Raw genomic sequence first — 26,790 nt, 5'->3', positions numbered from 1 at the left:
ATCAAGCAAAATATACTTTTATCTCCCCAGCTTTGAAAATGACAGTAAAGAAATGCTCAGCTCTAATTTGTCTGACAATAGATCATAAGACCACCATCCCTCACACCACATTTCAAGACAACAGTCTTCTACCCAGAAAGAATAAAAGCCATGGAGAGGTCCGAGGGACTATGAACAAGAAGCTTCACTGGGTTTTCCCACTATTGGCATTAGATCATACTCCTTTTTTTTTTTTTTTTGGTTCTTTTTTTCGGAGCTGGGGACCGAACCCAGGGCCTTGCGCTTCCTAGGCAAGCGCTCTACCACTGAGCTAAATCCCCAACCCCGATCATACTCCTTTTTATCCAGTCATGTTTCTACATGCTTTAATCATGACTATGCAATACAGTCTCCATAACAACCCAAAACGACAGGTCCTCTAGACACTGAGGTGGAAACCCTGTACCCGATGCCTATGCACCTCTTCATCTGTGACTTTTGTAACATCCTTGAAAACTAGCAAATCATAAATTGTGTTTCCATGAGTTCTGTGAGTTATGCAAAACAATAAAACCCAGAAGTGAGGCACAAGAGAGCTACTTAGGACCACTTGGTCAAACCCAAAAGCAAAACAGCCAGAGGCTTAGAAGGAGAACCTCAACTGTGGGAAAAGACAGTTTTAAGGATTTGACTCAGCTTCAAGGTTGACAGTGTCAGGCTGGAGTTAGGACACCAAAGCTACCTCTGCAGAATTAATCTCTCACTTGTTGGTAGGAGAGTCTCAGGTGATAGGAATCTTCTGCTTGGACCATTAGTGTAACAACTGTTAGTACTCTTTAAAAAAGAAAGTATTCTCACTCCATTTTCAGGCAGGCGAGATCCACCTGCCTCTGCCTCCCAGTGCTGGAACTAAAGGTGTGATGCCCAGACAACTACCAGGCTACAACAGTTATCACTGTTAATTAACAGCAAAGGTTTCTAGACTACATAACCTTCCTACAAAGGCTTCCACTTCTAATTCCCTAGCCATACAATCACAGGTACAAAGCTGCAAGATGCCAATGGACACACAAGACCTAACCCAATCCAAGGATATATGCTTCTAGTACAACATTAGCCAAAGCAATCTTTACAGTATTACATTTGCTGTTTGTTTTTGTGTTAAAATTATAAAATGACATTAGATCTTCCACAATATTAATCATTAATAAAATCAATTGCCTACATGAACAATAGAACAAATTCTTATTTCTGTTCATTTCCAAATGTACCCAATATTCTCCAGTTGTCTTTTATCCAAAACAAATAGAAATGGAGAAAAAAAAAAAGCAAAGTAAAACTGAAAATGTTTTATTTATATAGATCTATTTTAATTGTTGAAGGCATGTGTATGTCAGAAACTGGCAGAGGCATTTTCTTTCCGTTTTCTTTCTCTATAGTACACATTGTTTCAGGACACAAACAGAATGTACAGCCCATACTTACATTCAACTAATGCCTAGACCTTCAGATTATTATCGCTTATTTTGAATGGCTTATTTTAACAGTTACTAGTAGATAACGTAAAAACAACCAGATTGAATAGAACATACAAAGTGAGTATTAAGTTTTATTTTAACCTTTAAGAAGGGGGAGGAGGACTACTGGGCTGAGGATATGGATTGATAGAAGGATGCTTGCCTAGCATAGGCTAGGGCCCATGCTCAATTTAAACATTTTGTTTTGTTTTGTTTTGTTTTATTTTACTTTATATTATATTTTGGCTTTCAAGACAGGGTTTCTGTGTAGCCAGGGCTGTTCAGAAATTTACTCTGTAGACCATGCTAGCCTCAACTTGGAGAGTCGCTTGCCTTTGCCTCCCAAGTGCTAGAACAGTGTGCCATCATAGCCTGGCTCTTTTTTTTTAGGGCTTCCAAGGAAAACAGAAAAGGACAAACCATACACTTCTATTATCGTATTGTGTGCATTCTTTTATTCTTATCAGAAAAGGAGAGGAGAGGATTTACATAATGCCGTTAATAGGTGTCTATTTTCCTACTGAATAAATCATCTCTCACTTATTATTTAATGAATGCCACACATTATAGTGAACACATTTATTTGAACCTTTATACTTGCATCAAAAGTTAGTTAAGAAACCCCAATTCTAAGCCAGGCAAGGTAGTGCACACATGCAATCCCAGTACTTGGGGGTGGAGATAGAAGTATCAGTAGAACAAGGCCAGTCTTGATACACCAAAAGTTTAAAGCCAGTGTGGGTGACAAAAGATGCTGTCTCAAAAACTAAACACAAAAACTATACAGAGCAATTAAACTACAAACAGAACTACTATAACTCAGTTCAGCTAAAAACAAAAATCATATATTAAGAACTATAATAAACCTAAGAACTTATCAAGCTTAATTTTGGCCTATATATTTTTTGCTTGTTTTGTTTGAGACAGGGTTTCTTTGTATAGCTCTGCTTGTCCTGAAATTCACTTTGCAGACCTGGCTGGTCTTTAACTCACAGACATCTGCCTGTCTCTGCCTCCCGAGTACTTGGATTAGAGGCATACACCACCACCACCACCTAGCACAATGGTCTCCTCATCTTAGAATTTACTTTCTGTTTACTGTATATGTGTGTGTGCATGCACAGATGAAGCCAGAAGAGAATGTTGATTCTCTAGAACTGGAGTTAGAGGTGGTTATTAATTAAATGATGAGGCCCATAGTCTAGTTGAGTTGGTGAGCTCCAAGTTCAGTGCAGGACCCATCCCCCAAATTTGGTGAAGGCCAATAGAAAAAAAAAATCACTCAACATTGATCATTGATCTCTGTCCTCTACACACACACACACACACACACACACACACACACACACACACACACACACACACACAGAGAGAGAGAGAGAGAGAGACAGAGAGAGAAAGAGAGAATGAATGAATGAATGAATGAATGAATGAATGAATATGAACATGAACTGGGGCTTCAGATGAATCTATAGCACACAATCTGGGAACACACACTGGAACAGCAACAAGAGCTCTAGACCCTGAGCTGTATCTCTCCAGCCCAATATACAAGTTTTCATTGCTAAAGTAGTATGTTCTTGCACATGTCTGTGCAAGGCTAAAGCCAGAAGAGGGAGTCAGATAATTCAGAAGCAAGTTGCAGACATTTGCAGAAATACTGACTTTTTTTTAAAATAAAGATTTATTTATTTATTATATGTAAGTACACTGTAGCTGTCTTCAGACACACCAGAAGAGGGCATCAGATCCCATTACAGATGGTTGTGAGCCACCATGTGGTTGCTGGGAATTGAACTCAGGACCTCTGGAAGGGCAGTCAGTGCTCTTAACCATTAAACCATCTCTGGGAACTGAATTCTAGTTAGGATTACACAGCAAGCCCTCTTTATCTTTGAGCTATATCTTCTTTCAAAGGGAGAAATGTGGACAAATGTAAATAGGCTGATGAGTAGTAAGGAGCGAGGACAATGAAAACGATGACATCAACAGGAATTTGTGCAAAAAAGAAACAGTACCACCCAAATGTTTCTTTGTTTTTCACTTTATTATTTATGTGAATGTGTGTAGGCTCCCACAAAGGCCAAAAATGGACATTATGTGTATGTGCATAACTGTGTATGTGTGTACATTCAAGGAAGATATCTGTGGAAGCCAGGAGAGGGTATTGGGATGCCCTGGAGCTAGAGTTTCAGTGGTGAGCCAACTGTCATGTTGCTGGGAACCACACGTCCTCAGAAAAGAAATTCACCATGCTCTTAAACTGCTCTCAGTGTAGCACTGGCTGTCCTGGAACTCACTCTGTAAACAGGGCTGGCCTCGAACTTACAGAGATCTCTGCCTATCTCTGCCTCCCAAGTGCTGCGATTAAAGGCATGAAACACTACCCCTGCTTGAGTTAAACTGTGAGAAAAGTATACACCTACATCTAGAAAGTGCGTGTGTTTATACGTATGTGCCTACACACATATGAGACTCATGAATATATGTGGTTTTCCTAGAATTACCTATGCTCTTTTGTGAAAAACCAATGTGTCTATATTTATATCAATGTATTTATGGGCATCTATTCCATTTTTTTGATTTGTTTGGTTTATCTCACCAATACTCTACTTAATAGAAATTCAAAATAACTCATGAAATCTCCAACTTTGTTTGAATCCAGGGTGTTGTGCATGTTAGTCAAGCATTCTACCACTGAGCTGCGTTCACAGGCCTACCTAAGATGAGTTTTCTGTTTGTTTGTTTTTTGTTTTTAACAAAAGCAATTTTAAAAAGGCATACTGTGTTTGTGTGAGTATGGATATAGAGGACAGCAATCAAGGGAGACTTGTGATGCCAGACTCAGGCCTCCTAACATAGAGAAATACATACAAACATACATTCACATGTGTCCCACACAGATGTACCTCACACACAGAGATATAGACAACTCAAAAATTGTAAGATGAGATTTCCCCAATTATTTACTATTGAACTAGCAGAAGAGGTCTATAAAACTATTTTTACCTTCTCATCTCAACGAAGAGCCTGAGGCAAATTACTTAATAAGCTTCACTGAACACCCTCACACTGTAACTACCATCCTCCTCTCCATTACAATGACATGCTATAATAGCCATCTCCTGGTCATCATTTCCTGCCTACCCTCTTCTCTCCCACAAGCCTTACACAAACACATTAAGTGTTCTGCTTTTATTTTCACAGTCTTCAACAATAAATAAATGTATTTTAAATTTCACCTCCTCAAACCAATTAAATCTTTCTTTTGTCATAGTAAGTCACATGTATTTGAAGCTAAACCAATTACACTTTTTAACCCTTATCTTTTTGGAGATTTTATGCTAGAATGTAAGTCCTAGGCCTCACATGCTAGGAAATCTGTCTCCTCCTCCTCTCTAGGCACAATGGCTTTCATCTTTTCCTTTAACCCCTGCTGTCACTTCCTCCTGATTTTCTTCCTAATGCTTGTTCCTCATTATTCTCCTTTGGAAACTCCTTGATTATTATGGGTGGGGAGGGTTATTTTGAGACAGGAATCTTACAGTAGCCCATGTTGCCCTCACACTTGTAATCTTCCTGTCTCAGCTTCCAGAGTTCTGAGCTACAGGCATTCATCATTATCTGCCATGCTTTACCCTGTCTTAGAGATGTCTCATTTCTTCAGAATATAGATCTTACCATTTAAAACCACTGAGCAAGCTCTCCTTGTTTGTTTGTTTTGTTCTGATTTTTGTGACAATCTCTTAGTCTAACTCAAGCTGACCTAGAACTATATAACCCAGGCTGGCATTACAGGAGTTAAAGAACTGTTTTTAGAAAAAAACCACTGCACACACATGCATTCCATTTTCTCATGTGACTTCTACAGATGAGCAGCATTTACTCAAGGACTGTGATATTTCTAAACACCAAAAAGAAAATGACAAAACATACTTTTTGTTTAAAAACATTTTTTAAATTGTGGGTAAGAATGTATGTCACACCTCTATTCCCGTCACACAGGAGGCAGAGCAGGTGGATCTTTGTGAGATTTGAGGCCAGCCTGGTCTATAGAACGAGTTCTAGGGCAGCCAGGGTTACAAGGAGAAATCCTGTTCTGAAAAACAAAAAAGGAAAGAAAGGAAGGAAGGAAGGAAGGGAGGGAAGGGGACGCGGAAGGGGAAGGAGAAAGGGAAGGGGAAGGGACTCTGTGTGGGAGGTTGCCCATGCGCACACATTCAGTTGTCTTGGAGGCCAAAAAGGGTGTCAGGTTCCCTGAAGGAGAAGTTACAGGTACGTGCCTTACTTATATGGGTGCTGGGAACTGAACTCAAGTCCTCTGAAGAAGCAGTTTGTGCTCTTTAATGCTGAGTCATCTCTTCAGTCCTAGTCAATTAAATTAATTAAACTAACGAATATTTACAAAGTACCTTCTCTGTACCTAAAACTGGGATCATCAATGTTAGTGTAACAGTGAACTCAACATTTATGTTGTTCTGGTTCTAGAGCTTAGAATATAGAAGAAGCCCTTAGAGGTGGTGCAGGGGTGGCTGCTGTGTCACATGTGCATCAGCAGGTGGCAGAGAGGAGAGAGGCTATGTCTACACTCTGTTCTGACCTGCGAACATCTGAATTAGTAGTAGCCTAACACTCTCTGAAAAAAAGTGACCTGAGATAACCACCAGTTTGTTGTCATACAGGCCTGGTAGGCAGACCCTGCCTGTTGACATAATGGATGAACAGGCCATTATGATCCCAGCCACTCAGAGACCCGGGGCCCAACTAAGAGAAACAAGTAAGTAAGTGGTGGAGAAATGAGAGAGAGACACATAGAAAGAATGTGAGAATAAAGAGAGGCAGACCTGGAGACTTGAGCATAGTGATCAAGGGCTGTGCATAATCAGTGCTGCCACCATGGGCCATGTCTGCATCTGTGACCCTGCACAAGTAGGGGTCATGTTACCACCAAAGGCCAGGCAGACATCCCTGGTCTGGGTTGTCATCCTGAGACATGCTGATGTCTAAAACTTGTGTAGAACTGGTCCCACCCCTCACTTGGGCATAGTGGGAGAGCTGGCCTTAAGGGCATCGAGCAGGAAGCTGACCCCACCCCTGGGCAGCTGTAGCTGCAGTACTCAGGAAGGTAGGCCCCACATATTGCAAGAGTTGCTGGCAAGCCAGTCCTACTTACTACCTGTTTCCTGTGCAGTGGTGTGGCCGAGGGACAGATACCATCCTCCTCAGCCCTCACCACCTGCAGCAGGTGGGAGACCTGGCCCTGGGATCATGAGAACATGAAATGGCCTCATTCCTCATCTGCTCCAGCACTTACCAGAGTGTGCCCTGCAACCTGCCTAGGCAGTACAGTAGAGCTGACTCTGGTGACAGGTTGTTTGTGAGCTGGCCCCACCACTTGTCTGCCATGGGATGACATGGGTGAGAGAGATATCCCTTCCTCTCTGCTTTGCCTTCACCATAGCTGACAGGTAGGAGACCTGGCCCTGAAGTCACAGGAGCAGGAGAGCTGGCCCTGCTCCAGCACTCTGGACAGAAGGCCTTGCACCTCACCTGGACAACACTGGTACAGCTAGCTTGTGTTGAAAGGGTTGCTGGTGGGGCTGGGGATTTAGCTCAGTGGTAGAGTGCTTGCCTAGGAAGCGCAAGGCCCTGCGTTCGGTCCCCAGCTCCGGGGGAAAAAAACAAACAAAAAAAACAAACAAACAACAAAGGGTTGCTGGTGAGCTGGGCCAGAGGGCATGAGAGACAGCGGAAGAGCTAGCAGGCTGATACCTCTCAGGCCCAGATCTAGGGCTTTTAATAGGCTAACCCCAACATCTATCCTATCAATCCTATCCTATCGATGAACTGCTGAAGTACACTTGAAAGGTCTAGTTCTACAGATCCAAAACTAGAAACTCCATGACACAGGGCAACAACAATTTATTCAACAGGAGATCCAGTGAGGTTCCAGTATTGTAGCATAAGTCAGAGACCTCATATCAGACCAATGAGTCATTGCCAAAGATTTACTAGCAAAGAAGAGTGGACAAAAGGATATTCTGTGGGACATACTGTGACACACTAGTTTCCACAGTGGGATTTTTTTCTCTGCTGGGGAGAGGTTGCACAGGTGGAGGGTGGGGACAAGAGGAGGGGTAGATGAGTGGGATTGGGGTACATGATGTGAAATTCACAAGCAACTAATAAAAGGCTAAAAAGAAAAAAACTATAGAAAGAACACCACAAATGATCACGAAAATAAAAGAACAACAAACATTGGGATTCTTGTGTAAATTAAACAAGTGTTGCTGAAATAATGAATTTAAGACTGAAGGATGAATTTCAGACAGATGCTATAACTACTCCAGCTCAGTGACAGAGGGCCTGCCTAGCATGCATAAAGTCCTGGGTCTGATCCCGTCAGAAAGAGGATGCTAAGGCTTCTGTTCAGCCGGACTAAATCACCATTTTTAATAGCATCATGAAGGACAGGAACCTCATCAAGAGCTAGAGACAGAGTATCCAGATACAGGCAACATCAGTCTACAGATCAAAGGCTTTTGGTAAACCGAGACCAGCAAGATAAGGCATCATAATCACCATGAAGTTAGCAGGAGTCCATTATTCAATATTTTTTAAAGGTCACTGACAGCAATAAGAGGTCATTTAAGCAGGGGAATGACATTTATACTTAAAGGGATATTAACTTGTAAGAAGCACTTAGATTTTTTAAAAATGATTGGCTCTAGGCACTGTACCACCCCTTGAGTAGGTTCAACCTTAATACGCCTGCTCTCCAAAAGAGTAATTATTGCTTTCTATAGAGGACACCGGGAACAAAGAACATATGGTTATTACTGCATTAGACAGTTCAATCTAGCCAGATGATTCCAAACTTGAGCTTTCTCTTCCTTCTGCTACACTAACAAAGGACTCTTCCCACTCACTTACCAATTAAGCCCCATTGAGTCAAAGGTGTACTGGCCTCACACCTGTCCTCCTGAAACAACAAAAACAAATACATACAGAGTGACTTTAAAGCACATTCACAAAGGTTTTGCTGGACAATCTAATCCTCCCCCCACCCCTTGGGCAACTTAGTTGCCTCTGTATCCCACATTCAACATGCCCCATTATTTTGAGTAGTATACTTAAAATAGACTCCTTTATGGCAAAATTTCTATGAGATCATATTTCTAGCTTAAAAAATTGATTTGTTGAAGAACATTTCACATACTATATGATCCATCTATATAAACACAAAAGTAGAGGGTGTAGTAGCTGAATAGGTAGAGTGTTTTTCCAGCATACTTGAGACCCTGGGTTCAGCTCCACAAACTGAATAAAAAGTGGGTGTGGTGGAATACATCTATAATACCAGCACTTGGTACATGATGGTAGGAAGACCAGAAGTTCAGTTATCCTCGTGAGACAGTGAGCTGGGAGTCCAATCTAGGTTTCATGAGTCCCCAAAATGCTCCTTCCCCTCAAAGCAACAAATAATAATGGTACCCTATTATGGAGAACATTCAAGAGTAGATTTCAAGTATACTATTCCTTAGTTCACAATTAGTACACATGGCTTTTATTGAAGCCTTTGAAATGTATTATCGGGGGCTGGAGAAATGGCTCAGTGGTTAAGAGCACCGACTGCTCTTCCAGAGGTCCTGAGTTCAAATCCCAGCAACCACATGGTGGCTGATAGCCATCTGTAATGGGATCCGATGCCCTCTTCTGGTGTGTCTGAAGACAGCTACAGTGTACTCATATACAAAATAAATAAATAATTTGAAATGTATTATCTTTACATATGTATACATGATGTATGTGGGACATCATCCCATGGTATGTATGTGTGGAGGGGTCACAGAACAACTTCATGAAGTTGGTTCTCTCCATTTACTTTATATTGCTTGGAGTATTAAACTGAGGTTACCAGGATTGGGTGCTTTTACCTGCTGAGCCATTTTATCAGCCCTACAATTTTTTTTTTCTAAAGACCCTGAAGAGAATACTGAACAACAACTTTTATGCATGCTAATCTGGCACTATACCACTAAGCTACATCCCCCACACTTGAGGCTTTTCTTTTTTCTTCTTCTTTTTTTAGAGGTTGGGGATGAGGGTATCCAGAATATTCTCTATATCCTTGGCTATCTTAGAACTCTATTTGTAGACCAGGCTGGCCTCTGTAGACTCCCAAGTGCTAGGATTAAAGATGTGGGTTACCAGGATAGCTAAAACTATCCTCAACAATAAAAGGACTTCTGGGGGAATCACTATCCCTGAACTCAAGCAGTATTACAGAGCAATAGTGATAAAAACTGCATGGTATTGGTATAGAGACAGACAGATAGACCAATGGAACAGAATTGAAGACCCAGAAATGAACCCACACACCTATGGGCACTTGATTTTTGACAAAGGAGCCAAAACCATCCAATGGAAAAAAGATAGCATTTTCAACAAATGGTGCTGGTTCAACTGGAGGTCAACATGTAGAAGAATGCAGATCGATCCATGCTTATCACCCTGTACAAAGCTTAAGTCCAAGTGGATCAAGGACCTCCACATCAAACCAGATACACTCAAACTAATAGAAGAAAAACTAGGGCAGCATCTCAAACACATGGGCACTGGAGAAAATTTCCTGAACAAAACACCAATGGCTTATGCTCTAAGATCAAGAATCGACAAATGGGATCTCATAAAACTGCAAAGGACACTGTGGTTAGGACAAAACGGCAACCAACAGATTGGGAAAAGATCTTTACCAATCTTACAACAGATAGAGGCCTTATATCCAAAATATACAAAGAACTCAAGAAGTTAGACCGCAGGGAGACAAATAACCCTATTAAAAAATGGGGCTCAGAGCTAAACAAAGAATTCACAGCTGAGGAATGCCGAATGGCTGACAAACACCTAAAGAAATGTTCAACATCTTTAGTCATAAGGGAAATGCAAATCAAAACAACCCTGAGATTTCACCTCACACCAGTGAGAATGGCTAAGATCAAAAACTCAAGTGACAACAAATGCTGGCGAGGATGTGGAGAAAGAGGAACACTCCTCCATTGTTGGTGGGACTGCAGACTGGTACAACCATTCTGGAAATCAGTCTGGAGGTTCCTCAGAAAATTGGACATTGAACTGCCTGAGGATCCAGCTATACCTCTCTTGGGCATATACCCAAAAGATGCCCCAACATATAAAAAAGACACGTGCTCCACTATGTTCATAGCAGCCTTATTTAGAATAGCCAGAAGCTGGAAAGAACCCAGATGCCTTTCAACAGAGGAATGGATACAGAAAATGTGGTACATCTACACAATGGATTATTACTCAGCTATCAAAAACAATGACTTTATGAAATTCATAGGCAAATGGTTGGAACTGGAAAATATCATCCTGAGTGAGGTAACCCAATCACAGAAAAACACACATGGTATGCACTCATTGATAAGTGGATATTAGCCCAAGTGCTTGAATTACCCTAGATGCCTAGAACACATGAAACTCAAGACAGATGATCAAAATGTGAATGCTTCACTCCTTCTTTAAAAGGGGAACAAGAATACCCTTGGCAGGGAATAGAGAGGCAAAGATTAAAACACACACAGAAGGAACACCCATTCAGAGCCTGCCCCACATGTGGCCCATACATATACAGCCACCCAATTAGACAAGATGGATGAAGCAAAGAAGTGCAGGCTGACAGGAACTGGATGTAGATCTCTCCTGAGAGACACAGCCAGAATACAGCAAATACAGGGGCGAATGCCAGCAGCAAACCACTGAACTGAGAACAGGACACCCGTTGAAGGAATTAGAGAAAGAACTGGAAGAGCTTGAAGGGGCTCGAGACCCCATATGAACAACAATGCCAAGCAACCAGAGCTTCTAGGGACTAAGCCACTACCTAAAGACTATACATGGACTGACCCTGGACTCTGACCTCATAGGTAGCAATGAATATCCTAGTAAGATCACCAGTGTAAGGGGAAGCCCTGGGTCCTGCTAAGACTGAACCCCCAGTGAACGTGATTGTTGGGTGGAGGGCGGCAATAGGGGGAGGATGGAGAGGGGAACACCCATAAAGAAGGGGAGGGGGAAGGGATGGGGGATGTTGGCCCGGAAACCGGGAAAGGGAATAACACTCGAAATGTAAATAAGAAATACTCAAGTTAATAATAATAATAATAAAAAAAAGACGTGGGTTACCACGCATTGCTGCTTTACCCTTTTGGAGACAAAGACTTACTATGTCATGCAGGCTGGCCTCAAACACACAGCAATCCTCCTGCCTGAGCCTCCAAAGTACTGAGAATATAGGTGTGTACTACCATAGCCAGCTCTTGAGTTTATTTGACTGGTTAAATAAATAGTCTCATCAGCCTTTCTACTTGTTTTATTCATCTTGAGCTTATGCTGGGAAAGATTTGATGTCAGTGCTCTTCCTTTCTCTTGACTTTAAAAAGTATTTATTTCTATTTTATTTGAATGAATGTTGCAGCTATGTGTGTGGTTATGTGCCATGTGTGTGCCTGGTACTTGCAGAGGCCAGAAGAGGGTGTTGGATCTCCTAGAACTAAAGTTAGAGACAGTAGTGAACCACCTTGTGAGTGCTGAAAAACAAACTCAGGTCTCCTTTAGAAGGGCAACAAGTACTCTTAAGCACTTAACACCTTTGGACCTTGTTGCAAGATATCTCATCACACTGTGAACCCCAAATTGTGAGCTGGAAAAACCAGCCCTAGCATACACCTTTTATCCAAGAGTTTTCTGTTTGCTGTAAAGAGTAGTTGTGCTGTGGCTCCACCTTAACATATACCTTTAACCCAAGAGCTTTCTGTAAACAAGAGCTAAATAAAGTCAATGAAAGGACAATAAAGTCAATGATAGGTCAAGAGATGAGCAGGCAACCAATTGAAAGGGAGTAAACATAAAGAAGTAGAAGGGAGGGGCACTGAGGTGAAGGGAATTAAGACAGTGGAGAATGGGAAGAGGCTTTTTCACTCTGGGATGCTGGTGGAGCTGGAAGGTCGGTCAGCTGAGTGCTTTCTCCACCCCCCTGAGCTAGCAGGCTTTCACATCAGCATCTGGCTCCTGAGTTGTCTTTGATAAATAGAAAGTTTTAGATTTTGTTTGTAAAACCAATAGTACCTCCTCTCCTTTAAATCTTATCCACATTACATACTGGGAGATTTTTAACAAAGAGGAGGAAAAATATGTACTTATATAAGCAAATTTGCAGCTGGACATAGTAGCATATACTCTTGACCCCAGTGCTTACACATCTGTGAGTCTGAGGCCCACCGGGTCTACATAGCAAGCTCCAGGTCAGCCAGCTACATAGTGAGATGCTGTGGCAAAAACAAAAATTGTAAGTTAATATTAATAAATAATTAGTTTCCTTAATGACTCTGTGGTTGTGGCTGCAATATAACGGATATATCAAGTACAAAATATTCTTCCTGTGATACATTTGTAAGGCTTGTCAAATTGTGTAAGATCCTGACAGCAGTGTATGGAACCCCTGGAAAGAATAATTGCAAATAATTTTTTCCTAAATTCTACTGCAGCATAAAGATATCTTGAAACTTGTGGCATAAAGTTGGAGCTGTAATCTGATTTTCATGCTCCAATGAGATTTTCTTTGCTAGTTTTACTTTAGAGCTATTATTAGTTAATCTATTATTTTAAGAGTTATGAATCAGCAATTCCCAGCAACCACATAGTGGCTCACAACCATCTGATGCCCTCTTCTGGTGTGTCTGAAGACAGTGACAGTACACTTATATGGAATAAATAAATAAATCTTTTTAAAAAAAAGTTATGAATCAGGTAAGGTCAATGCCAGCCTGGTGTACTGAAGTAGTTCTAGGACAGCCAGACCCTGTCTCAAAGAAAGAAAGAAAGAAAGAAAGAAAGAAAGAGAGAGAGAGAGAGAGAGAGAGAGAGAGAGAGAGGGAGGGAGGGAGGGAGGGAGGGAGGGAGGGAGGGAGAGAGAGAGAGAGAGAGAGAGAGAGAGAGAGAGAGAGAGAAAGGGAGAAAGAGGGAAAGGAAAAGAAAGGCTAGAGGGCCAATGGGCATAACCCGTATCTTTAAAATCACCGTTCCTGGAGAACTATTTACTTTGCATAGATACAGGTGCATTCAGGTTCAATTGTTCTGCAAAACTGTAAAATTCTGTCATATTTGATTATGTAAAATTATAGATATCTTTGAACTAATAAAGTCTTAAGACCATTAGAAATAAATATGGCATATTTCTTTTCTTTGCAAAACTAGTTGAGCAGCTTTTGAAATTAGAGGCTTTTGCTGTGTGGTTATAAACAGCTGTAAAAAGGTTATAACAGCTGTCAAAAGGCAGCAAGACAATAAACTGAAGCCTGCCTTTCCTGGCCCCCTACATATGTAGGCAAAGACACCCATACAAGCATGGGTGCATTCACATGTAAATATACACAAAAAGTAACTTATAGAAGTTTTCTTTTCTTTTCTTTTCTTTTCTTTTCTTTTTGTTTTGTTTGCTTGTTTGTTTTTGGGACAGGATTTCTCTGCAGCCCAGGTTGTCTTGGAAATCACTCTGTGGCTCAGGGGATTTAGCCCAGTGGTAGAGCACTTGCCTAGCAAGTGCAAGGCCTTAGGTTTGGTCCTCAGCTCCGGAAAAAAAGAAAAAAATTAATATTAAATTTAAATGGTTAACAGTACTAATCATACTTTTCTGAATTTCTCTGTCAAAAATATTATAATTTAGGTGAACAAGGTACTTCTGAGCAGGGAGTGGTAGCATGGACTGTAATCTAGCCTTTGGATGGATCAGGAGCTCTCGGTCATCTTTGGCTACATAACAAGTTCCAGATCAGTCTGGACTATATGGGATCCTGTTTGTTGTTTGTTTGTTTGTTTGTTTGTTTGTTTTTTAAATCAAATAAGGGCAACAAGACACTTTTTATTTTAAAGAAGATAAGTTTTGTGAGTCTCATTTTTGGTGATTTTCTTCTTTTGATACTAGATCTCACTGTGTTCCTAGGCTGGCCCAAGGTTTCAAGTTCCTTCCTCAGTCTCCTAAGTGCTATTATTATTAAAGGCATGCACCAACACCACCAGGCTAGTTTTGACTTTAAGAGCAACATTTTTCTTTTTAACGAATTTATTACCCAGGCAGTGGTGGGACATGACTTTAATCCCTGCACTCAGGAGGCAGAGGCAGGTGGAGCTCTATGAGTTTAAGGCTAGCCTGGTCTATAGAAGGAGTTCCAGGACAGGCGGGCTGCAAAGAAAAATTTCTACTTCTCAAATTTTAAAACCAAACCAAGAATAATTTAATGTATTATACCAAGGAAACAAGCAGAAATAAATTTATTTCACATTGAGATAGTGGAAACATTTGTATGACCAACACATGGTTTTGTACCAAAGGGGAAAGGCTGTATCACATCCGTTAGGTGTGAATACACTGGCTTCTGATACTGCCCTAGGTATGTTAAGGACACTAACACTGCAATTTCCAGTTAAAAGCTCTTGGATCTAACACTCTAGCTGGACATGGTAGCACGCAACTATAAACTCTGCTGGGGAAACAAGACAAAGTTCAAGACTAGCCTGGGCTACACTGTGAGATATTTCAAAACTAAGGTAGTAATAGAAAAGTCTTAAAATCATAAAACAACCACATCATTAGCTGCATCATTAAGCTGCAGCTGCTGGAATCAAGGAGAAAAGTTGTTATAATGACCTTGAATACAAGGCCTGAAGTCTTTTTCTGAGTTTCCCACAAAATTGTGACAATCCAAGAGAGAAACAAGTCTCCCAGGAATGCAGACTACACTCTAATTTGACCTTCTGTGCCACTTTATCATACTTTCTAGACCTAAAACCTGAGTAAATATATTGTCTTCTGAAATTCCTATCTACGTTTTTAAAATCTTTCATGCAGTATAGAAGCTTAATTTAACATGAATACTGTTATATGCTTTTTTCCTTCCTATGCATAAACTAGTCAGGAAGTCCTTTTGTTTTTTTTGTTTTCCTCCCAAAGGTCCAAGATAAGCTGTTTGTTTGTTTATTCCTCTCTCTGACCCCACTATAAAGATATTTATAGCCCAGGCTGGCTGGCTGGCCTAAAACTATGGATCCAAGTACAGCCATCATTTTTGGTTGTCATGCCTCCACATCCTATTTGTGGGGAATTAGATGCATTAGCAGCCATGCCCTTTTAAGGTTTCCAGGTATAAAAAAATTCTTACTTAATACATTCAAAGAAAGTTGTTAAAGTCAGTTCTTTTACTTTCTGTCGCATCTGCTTTGACCCTGCTCTAGCTTTCGTCTTGAGTACACACATCCTCACTGTTTAGCTCGTGGTGCCTGTCAGTCACCTGAAGCACAACTCTTCAAGAGCTACAACTAATTTTAATAGCACTACTACTTTTTATTTAATATCTGATCGTCTCAAATAATTATTTATTGATCACTGACTCTATTAAACATATGTAATTTTACCTGCCTGCTTTGAATGAAGTTATATTTGGTTTATTTTTTCCTATAAACTGCCATGATTTGCTCTTTTAAACTTTATAGCTTATATGAAAGTGATAAAGGTATATAAATTTTGTTTAGATTACTTAAAGCGAAGCCTGCACACCTAGGCATAGTGGCACATGCCTTTGATCCCAGCACTTGGGAGGCTGAGGCAGGTGGATCTCTGTGAATTTGAGGCCAGCTTGGTCTACACAGTGAGTTCCAGATCTGCCAGGGCTACACAGTGATACCCTGTTTAAAACCAAAAACAAATAAGCAAAAACCCCAACAAAGCCTACCTTTTCCCAGATTTTATTCTCTGTATTCACATCATAGGATATAATTAAAAAATTAATTTTTATAAAGATATCTATTACATTTTGGCATGCCAACATCTAAAATATCTTAGGCTTGGTGGTACATGACTATAATCTCTGTAGGAAGGAGGAGGATAGTGAGTCTGTGGGCTACATAGTAATATCTTATCTCAAAAACTCAAAACCAAAGCTAGAAGAGGTACAATCCTATAATCCTAGCACTTGGAAGTGGAGGCAAAAGAAATAGTTAAAAGTCAATTATATTTAGATACATTATTGAGTTTTGAGGCCAACCTGGGTTATGTAAGACCGTATCTCAAAAAAAAATCAGTAAAATATGTATTTTTATATAAACACACATACACATTGATCCTTATCTGTCATTATACTTAAATGTTTATATGATACTTATCAAATCCTTGTACAAGCCACTGTCATCCTCTTGTCACAGATAAGAAAGCCAAGATGCTTAAGATCAGAAAGCTGGATAGCAGTGGGAAAGGGGGCATCTGACAGCATGCCCAACAGCCTCACTATACAATACTATTCATCATCAAAACTTGCAAGAAGAGAAGTGTATGGATGCCTTAAGACCACGTAATCTTCTGGTCTAAAATTATAAATGAACCTCACCCAATTTCTTCAACTGATCCTTAGGATTTATTGCTGACTATGCAACAATACCCAGATTATTCCATAAAAATTCTTTCAGGAAGTTAACGCCTCACAATTCTTGTACTTAGTGACTTATGCAAGCCCTAGCATTATAAGAAGTAAATTTAATTTTATAACAAATTAAAATTGTAGAGAATTGGATTTGTAACTACTTTAGTGTTATATAGTTGTTTTGTTATTGTTGATTTTGCTTCTGGGTAGTTCTTGAGATGGAACCCACAGAAGGCCTCAAACATGCTGAGCAAGCACACTCCATTAAGATCCCCTCCAACCCAAACCCATGGCTACTCTAAATAACAGGTTTGAAAGCTCCATAATTATAACTACCTTGAATTACTTACTATAAACCTTAGGATTTAATCTATATCCTAAGTTTAGAGATGTAGTTGTCTGACAGAATATGGTTAAGAAATGGCTGGAAAATAAAACCCCCTAAAACTCAAATATGGTGGATCCTAAGGATTCTGCTTACAGCATGTGTGTCACACTATGTGTATCACAGTTTCAATCCTTTCCTTACGAATGAGAACCTCTGTGTCTCAATTTTGCTAGTTTTCCTGTGATTTAATTATGTTTAGTTTTACTCTTGGCTGCAATAGAACTTGCTATATAGAACAGTATGGCCTCCAACTCACAGAGATCTGCCTACCTCTACCACCTCAGTGTTGGGATTAAGAGCATGCCCATCACATCTGGCAGTTTTACTGTGGTTAAGGTAAGGGCAGCAAAAGGAAAGGTGTGCATATGTACCTAAAATTTGTTTTCTTTTCAATGCTGACGATGGAATCCATGGCCTTGCTCATCCTGAACAGAACTCTTTACCACTGTGGCTGGCAAGAAGCATTAGCAGGTAGAAGGTGTTCATCTAACTCTGACAATGAGAATTTAAACCATGGAACCCACATGGTGGAAGGAAAGAAATGACTCCCACAAACTGCCCCCTGACCTCCAGATTTGCAAGCCTATACATGCACACATACATAAAGAAACTTAAGTTTTAAAAATTATTTTGAAAGGAAAAAGCAGCTAATATGGAAGGTTGTTTCAAAGTTGGAAACATTAGAGACTTTCTCCTCTCTATCAGATCAGAGCTACTAGAACAAGATGCTTAGCTGTTCTTTGCCTTGATTAGTACATGATCTGAGCTCAATCCCCAGAACCCACAAGACAGAAGGAGAGATGGAACTCCCAGACATTGTCAAGTTATCCTTCAATGTCCACATGTGGGCTATGATGAACACTCATGCATACATACATGCAAAACAAATGCAAACTTTTTTTTAAGGAGCTGGAGTCTCACTATGTTGCTTAGGCTGGTTCTGAGCTCCTGCTTTCAAGGGCTCCTGCTTCAATCTCCCAAGAAACTAGAATTACAATGTCACTACCATGCTCAGTTTAAGAAATATCTTTGACATAGTCATTAAAATGATCTCATTTCTCAAAGATAATGCTGCAAAGAATGGTTAGCTTTAGTCCATTCATGACAGTCTAGGGGAAGCTATCTGGTTCCTTAAAGTTTACCACAGAGAAAGGGTAAGAGAAGGAGCCAGCAAAGAGAAAGAAAGAAGGATAAAAAGACTGAGTAGGAAAGAGATGGGAAAGAGAAAGAAAGAAGGATAAAAGACTGAGTAGAAAAGAGAAAGAAAAAAAAAAAGAACCCAAAAAAAAAAAAAAAAGAAAAGAGAAAGAAAGAGATGGGGACAGTATCATAGACATAAAGTAAAAATATGAATGAAATGCTTGAGTGTATTGATTTTGTTTATGGCATTATAGCCAATATGCTGATATTTTAATTATAATCTTTGCATAGGAGAATGTGGTTATCATCTGTTTAATCCTTATTATTTTCCAATAAATACTTTCACATTGCTTATAAGCAACAAAAAACTTTCTAAGGCTTATTTTAATGCTTTGTTGTTTATGTTTAGCACTGAGGATCAAATTCAGGGTTTCTGATATGTTATGCAGTTGTGTATCACTCACTGAGTCACATTCCCAACCTTCTGGTTAATTTCCTTCTTTCTTCTTATGAGACAGGGTCTCATTAAGTAGCCTTAAACTCATAATCCACCTGCTTCAGATTTCAAAGTGCCTCAGATTACAAGTATGTGCTCTATATTTAATTTTTTTAAAGTTGTTTAATCAACTTATACCTTTATTAATTGACATATAATAAAAATAATTTCGGGCTGGAGAGATGGCTCAGCGGTTAAGAGCACCCGACTGCTCTTCCAGAGGTCATGAGTTCAATTCCCAGCAACCACATGGTGGCTCACAACCATCTGTAAAGAGATCCGATGCCCTCTTCTGGTGTATCTGAAGACAGCTACAGTGTACTTATATATAATAAATGAATAAATCTTTAAAAAAAAAATAATTTCTAGCTGGGTGTGCCATCCACTGTCTTTAATCCCAGCACTCCAGAGGCAGACACAGATCTCTATGAATTCTAGGTTAGCCTGGTTTACATAATGAGTTTCAAGATATCCAGGACTATACATTGAGATCCTGTCTAAAAAAAGTAAATAAGTAAAAGTTTCTGATAAAACACATTTTATACTGACCTACAAACATTCAAAATTTTAGTATAATAACAGAAAACCAGGAAATTTATGTTTATTTTTAGATTATATACACTGCTTAAACATGAGATTAAGAGGATGGTGGCGAACCTCTGATCCCACCACTCAGGCAGGCAGATCTCTGTGAGTTTGAGGCGAGCTTGATCTACAGAGTGAGTTCCTGGACAGCCAAGGCTCCTAGAGAAACCTGCCTCAAAAACAAAACAAAACAAAACAAAACAAAACAAAACAAAACAAAACAAAACAAAAACAAAACAAAACACAAAACAAAACAAATAGCAAAAAACAAGGGCCAGAGAGATGGCTCAATTCTGAGTTAAATTCCCAGCAACCACATGGTGGCTCACAATCATCTATAATGGGATCTGATGCCCTCTTGCTTGTAGGTATTTACAGAAAGGTATATAAGCAAAAAGAGCACATAAATAAATCTTTAAGAAAAAGGAGCATAAAAACAAAACCATGAGCTTAAGGTACAACAAAAGGATACTATTTTTTTTTCTTTTTGTTTTTGTTCCTTTAAAGCTGGATCTCATATAGTACATGCTGGCCTCTACCTAGGGATGACCTTGAACTCCTGATTCTCTTCCTTCCACTTCTCAAGTGGGATTACAGATAAGATCAGGCCAGACAAGAATGCTACTTTCTTAGCTAAAAATCACAAGGATGTGTCTAGTCAGTTTTTACACCTTTTCTACACTGGATATTAATTTCTGCAAGGTTACTTTCCAATTATTTTAATTGCCTTTTAAAAGTTAAAATGTCCAGACACTAAGACTTACATGTGTTCAGCACTGATCATGCATGGAACGGTAACATTTTGGTAGAATAACCAAAGCTGTTTATTTGATTTGATTCTTTTTAATGGAAGCCTGTTGGGCTAATCACACTGCATCTGACCCAGCACTGACTGGCACACATCCCTACGCTTGTGTAGAAAGATCTGGAGAATTTGTGTTAGTGATTGCCCTTCCTCTCCCATTTATATCTAGCACTTTATGACATAGGAAACAGAGAGAATGTGCAGTGTTACCTGGGGTCATTGTGCAATAATGCTGCTAAAGTTGCCGCACATGTGGGTTAGTGTGACACTTAATACTCATGTAAGCACATGTCTTGTAGACATTTTAAAATATAAAGCTTTAACTGGAGTCAGAGAAGCGAGCTGTTCGAACACTGTATCACTGTATAGAAATTCTTAGTGGAATTCCACTTTTTTAAAATAAAAAAATAAAGGGAAGCCAAGTGTAGTCATTCAAAAAAAAAATGCTATTTTCTAGGAGCATCATACTCAGTGAACTTGAAAGAGGGTGTGTGTGTGTGTGTGTGTGTGTGTGTGTGTGTGTGTGTGTTGTGTTGTGTTAGTTATATGAACGTGCATGTCTTTACCTGTCTGAGTTAATGCCCTTTATGTCCTGAAAAGAACATTGCAGTCCCTGGAATTGTGAGTTACAGGCAATTGTGAGCCACCATGTGGGTGCTAGGAATCAAACCAGGGTCCTCTGCAAGAGCAGTAAACATTCTTTTCTCTTTCTTCAGCCCCCAAAGAAGTGTTTTCAGTTTAGGACCTAAGTTATGAGGCTTGTCAATTTGAAGTATTGGTATCTTATATCCAATAAGTGATACTTAAACTTCACCAAAGCCATGTTCTCATCACTCCCTCAGTTCCTCCACCACAACAGTGTTTCTATTTTTAATTCTTTAATGATACATATGGAAGAATTAACAAAGATTCTGGTCTACAGAGCAGAGTTCCAAGACAACTAGGGCTACACAGAGAAACTATGACTTCAAACAAACAAACACAGCGCCGCCGCCCCCCCACCCCCCAAAGAGCAACTTAATGTATACAGGAGCTGGAGAGATGGCTTAGCAGTTAAGAGCACACACTATTCTTAAAAAAGAAGGACCCAAATTTGGCTCTATGTACCTGCGTTAGCTCAAAACCACCTGAAACTCCAGCACTAAGGGACCTGATGCCCTGTCTGATTGCTGTCGGTACTCTGAGTACTCTCTGGCATGCAAGTGCGCTCTCTCTCTCTCTCTCTCTCTCTCTCTCTCTCTCTCTCTCTCTCCTATGCATGTGGCATGTGAGGGAATACACACACACACACACACACACACACACACACACACACACACACACCCTGCATTTAACTGTAAAAAATTAATTAGAAAAAAATTTTTTGCATGTCCAGGAACAGTGTTTGCTCAGCATTTGGAGGACCAAGGAGATTAGTCTGGGCTACATATCATAATTAATAATAAAAATACAAACAATAAAAGAGATGAGTATGAATAGAACAAACTGGAAAACATCCATAACCACTAGGGATGGAGCTAGTTGACTGAGTGCTTGCCTGGATAAACAAGGCTCTGACTGGATCCCTAGAACTACAAATACCATGTGTGGTGATGCATACCTGTGATCTCAGCACCTAGAAGTAGAAGCAGGAAGTTCAAGAGTTCAAGGTCAACTTCAGTTACACAGTAAGTTTTGAGACTAACTTAAGCTATGAAAAGCTTGTCTCAAAAACATCCACCATCACCAGGAAAAAAACCAAACACAACAAGAAACACCCCACCATATATATAGTACTGTATGATCCAGCTACACACATCCTGGGTAAATATCCAAAGCTCTACGTGAGCATATTCCAGAGATACTTGAACATTTGTGCTCACTGCTGTACTAGTCACAGTAAATTGAGATACAGAACCAGATTAGATGTCTATCAACATACAAATGGATAAAGAAAATTTGGTGTATACATGCAACAGATTTTATTCGGCAGTAAAGAGAAGTCGAAATTACGACATTTAAAAGAAAATGGATAGAACTGGAGATTTTTTTTTTTTAAGGATTATTTATTTGGGTTGGGGATTTAGCTCAGTGGTAGAGTGCTTGCCTAGGAAGCGCAAGGCCCTGGGTTCGGTCCCCAGCTCCGAAAAAAAGAACCAAAAAAAAAAAAAAGAATTATTTATTTTATTTATATGAGTACATTGTAGTTGTTTTCAGACACACCAGAAGGAGGGCATCAGACCCCATTACAGATGGTTGTGAGCCACCATGTGGTTGCTGGGAATTGAACTCAGGACCTCTGCAAGAGCAGTCAGTGCTCTTAACTGCTGAGCCATCTCTCCAGCCCAGAACTGGAGATTTTTATAGTAAGCGAAATAAACCAGAATCAAAAGGATATAGATGGTGTGGTTTTCTTCCTACATGTGGGATCTAGATTTAAATTCTGTATATGTAGGACATGAAAGTAGAAGGGACTATGAAAGAAAAAAATCTACAGGCAGGTGGGAGGAGGAGATCAAGAGGTTAATGCAATATATTCAATAAAAGAAAAGAGGAGAGCTATGGGGGCTGGCAGTAGAGGAAAAGGGGAAAGAAAGGGGAGGGCAGTTGGAGAATAAAACAGATGATGATGATGCCTAGCATAATTAGGACACGGTTATTTGGGGAGTGTGGTGGATTGTATTTGCTTGGCCCAGAGAGTGGCACTATTAGCTGTGACCTCGTTGGAGGAAGTATGTCACTGTGGGTGTGTGCTTTAAGACACTCCTCCTAGCTGCCTGGAAGGCAGTCTTCTCCTATTGGCCTTCAGATGAAGACATAGAACTCTCAGCTCCTCCTGCACCATGCTTGCCTGCACTCTGCTATGCTCCCGCCTTGGTGATAGTGGACTGAACCTCTGAACCTGTAAACCAGCCCCAATTAAATGTTGTCCTTTTAAGAGCTGCTTTGGTCATAGTATCTTTTCACAGAAGTAAAACCCTAACTAAGAAGGGACATAATAAATAACTACAGATAAGAGATTTTTAATACCATGGTAAGACCAAAGCCAAGAAGAGGAAGGGAAAAGTTAAGGAAGGACGGCTTTAACCACAGCATTTAAGAGACAGAGACAGGTTGATCTTGGATTTCCAGGTCAGCCTAGACTACAAAGTGAGATTTTGTATCAAAAACTACATGAAGTTAAACAAAAGAAAAGGAAAGGAAAATGTTGGGTGTGGTAGTATACAGGTATACACCTTTAATCCCAGCCCTCTAGAGGCAGAACCATGTGAATCTTTGGGAGTTCAAAGCTAGCCTGGTCTGTATACACAGTGAGTTCCAGGACAGCCAGAGCTACAAAACTCTTGACTCTCTGCATGTGTCTGTCTGTCTGTCACACACACACACACACACACAGAGAGAGAGAGAGAGAGAGAGAGAGAGAGAGAGAGAGAGAGAGAGAGAGAGAGAGAGAGAGAGAGAGGAGAAGGAGGAGGAGGAGAAGGAGGAGAAAGAGAAGGAGAAGGAGGAGAAGGAGAAGGAGAAGGAGAAGAAGGAGAAGGAGAAGGAGAAGAAGAAGCAGCAGCAGCAGCAGCAGCAGCAGCATGTAATCCCAGAGGCAGGAGACTTGCCCACAAATTTCAGGACAATTTGAGCTACATAGCGAGTGCCAATTCTTCCAGTGCTACACAGCAGAATAAATATCAAAATTTAAAGGTGTGGTGGTGTACACTTTTAATCCCAGCACTCAAGAGGCAGATACAGGCAGATATCTGTAAGTTTGAGTTCTGTTTGATCTACATGGCAATGTCTCAAAAAAGGATAGGGGAAGACTGCAGAAAAAAGAATTAGCAATTACAAAGAGATGTGGTCAAGAGAGTGTAGTCTCTAATACACAGACTCTCAAACCATGGTCTAGTGGCCAAGAGCACGAGCATCTTCTGGTTAATTTGTTTAAAATGAACATTTTGGGATCCCATGCAAGAAGAGTTCAATTGGAAAATCTTAAAAGTACAACTATGATAAACTCTCTAAGGGATTCTGATGCACACTACATACTTAAGAGTCAACTAGGCAAGTCTGATCAGAGAACTAGAATTACATCTAATTAAAGGAAGCGGTAGCATGTGCTTTCATTTCAAGTGCATAGGGCTTTGTATGCTAACATTAAATTAGGAGAAAAACAGAGAAAGTCCTCTGCTTCTATGGCCCTGTTCCTCTTAATTATCACTGCTCTCAGGAACTGAAAAATATATTCTTTTAAGCTCTCCAAAGAAACATGACAAAACATGACCGTGTGCATGCCCAAGAACCACCGACCTGTATTACAGTATTTTGATTTGCTTGCTCCTTTTTTTTTTTTTTTTTTTTTTTTTGGTGATGAGTACAAAAGCCAGGGCCTTGCACATGCTAACTACATTCTTTGTTTTGTTTTGTTGTTTTGTTTTGTTTCAAGACAGGGTTTTTCTTTGCAGCCCTGATTGTCCAGGAACTCTATAGACCTATTACATCAAGAACTGGGATTTACTTCTCTCTTTTCCTAGAAACAATACCAAGATTTATTCACTTGAAACAAATCAGTCTAGGATTTTTTTCAGCACCAAATAGTGTCCTAAATCTTGAGCAGAGCATTTCCAATTACAAATGCTCAGGGCAAACTTCTTTCTTCCTCTAATCAAAGTTGAGGTTGAAAGGCAAAAGTCCTTTGAACACTTTTCATGGCTAGGCTAATTTTCTTCTCTTGTGTTTTTTGCAGCAAGCGTAGACACTTTGGGAGTGGTTTTAATTTTAGGCAGGTCAACCTCTGGTGTTTCTCAATCTATTATTACGGCTCCTTTTTGTTGACTTGTGAGTTCTACGCATATCTCTCTGCATACAATAGTCTTGCTAGTCAGGTTACTTCAAACTCATTTAGTAACCCAGACTGTCTCTGATCTCCTAATCCTCCTAGTTCAGCCTCCCTACTTCTAGGCATTCACCTCCACACTTGTCCCCCACTTACATCTCTTAAAAAATAAGACTCATTTGGAACCAGAAGATGCCCTAAGGCAGTAGGTGCTTGGTGCCTGACCAGTTATTTGAGTACTCTTTTGCCCTTTTAAAAATGGATTTTAAAAAATGTGTACTCGTGTTATGTCTATGAGGTGGTTTAAATATTCTTGGTCCATAGGGACTAAAACTATTGGGAAGTGTGGCCTTGTTGGAGGAAGTGTGTCATTGTGGGGGTAGGCTTTGAGACCCTCCTCCTAGCTGCATGCAAGCTAGTCTCCTGTCTCTTTGGTTAAAAAGGTTGAACTCCAAACTCCTCCAGCACCATGTCTGCCTGGGCCCTGCCATGCTTCTTGCCATGAAAATGAACTGAACCTCAGAACCTGTAAGCCAGCGCCAATTAAATGTCCCTTATAAGAGTTGCCTTGTTCATGGTGTCTCTTTACAGCAATGGAAACCCTAACTAAGACAATCTACCTGTATGGATGTAAGCTATGAGTATGTCTGGTGCCTATAGAGGTCAGAAAGAGGGTATAAAACCGCCTGGAACTGGAGTTACAGATGATTGTGCATCAACATGTGGTACTAGGAACTGAGTCTGAGTCCTCTGCAAGAGCAGATAAGTGTTCTTAACCACTGAGCCATCTCTCCAGCCCAACAGTTTTTATTTTAAAGCTACATACATCTCACTCTTCATGGCCTATCAAAAATTACTCAAATATATTTTTATGACCTAAATCAATTCAATCCCAATATTATAATGTGCTAATAAAAGGAAGTGGGCTGAAATCATTAACAAGTAAATGACTATTATTTCAACATATCTTAGAGAGAAATAATAATGGTTTCACAAGATCAAGGTAGGGGGAAAATGCTGATTCACAACGTGGTTAAATAGTAAAGCAACAGGAAGCAAATCCAGAGAAAAAGGAACATCAGAACATATATGCCTCAATTTCTTTATTGGTAAAATAAGAATGACCACAGAACAAGAACAAATCTAATCAGAGATGTGGGCCTATCCACCTAAGAGTTATTTACCCTTATCCTTGTTCTTTCTGTAAAACAGCTTTAAGGCAGCATGTGAAAAGGCAGAGTGGGCTGGAGAGATGGCTTAGTGGTTAAGAGTACCGACTGTTCTTCCAGGGTCCTGAGTTCAAATTCCCGCAACCACATAGTGGCTCACAACCATCTGTAATAGGATCTGATGCCTTCTTTTGGTATGTCTGAAGAACTACAGTGTACTCATATATAATAAATCTTTTTAAAAAAGGCAGAGATTATTAAATCAGTTAGATACAAAATATCTATACTAGTAAGAGACCTCTCTTTGGATCCACACAGAGAGCTGAAGGAGCTGCTACTTGTGTATTCACATTAAATGACAACCTTGAAGACAGCTTCAATTTTCAACAGTGAATACAACTATCCTGTATGACTCC

At 40.0% G+C, this 26,790-nt stretch overlaps 1 protein-coding gene and 1 non-coding gene across 13 annotated transcripts in view; one reads left to right on the top strand and one right to left on the bottom strand.

Moving 5' to 3' along the window:
* Csnk1g1 (casein kinase 1, gamma 1) overlaps nucleotides 1-26,790 on the bottom strand; it is a 137,178-nt gene that overhangs the window by 92,953 nt on the left and 17,435 nt on the right. For 9 of the 12 annotated variants that reach the window (NM_001431619.1, NM_001431621.1, NM_001431618.1 and 6 more), the window contains 1 exon segment: nucleotides 8,430-8,478. The gene's annotated coding sequence lies outside the window, so the exon portion shown is untranslated. 12 annotated transcript variants of the gene reach the window in all.
* On the top strand, nucleotides 6,001-6,130 carry LOC120094491 (small nucleolar RNA SNORA17). The gene has a single exon (XR_015628332.1). It is a non-coding gene; the product is annotated as a small nucleolar RNA SNORA17 (small nucleolar RNA).

The sequence above is a fragment of the Rattus norvegicus genome, chromosome 8, assembly GCF_021556685.1.
Source record: "Rattus norvegicus strain SHRSP/BbbUtx chromosome 8, alternate assembly SHRSP_T2T, whole genome shotgun sequence".
Taxonomy (NCBI): Eukaryota; Metazoa; Chordata; class Mammalia; order Rodentia; family Muridae; genus Rattus; species Rattus norvegicus.
Note: the sequence above shows the minus strand (reverse complement) of the source record. Positions and strands in the feature narration are given on the sequence as shown.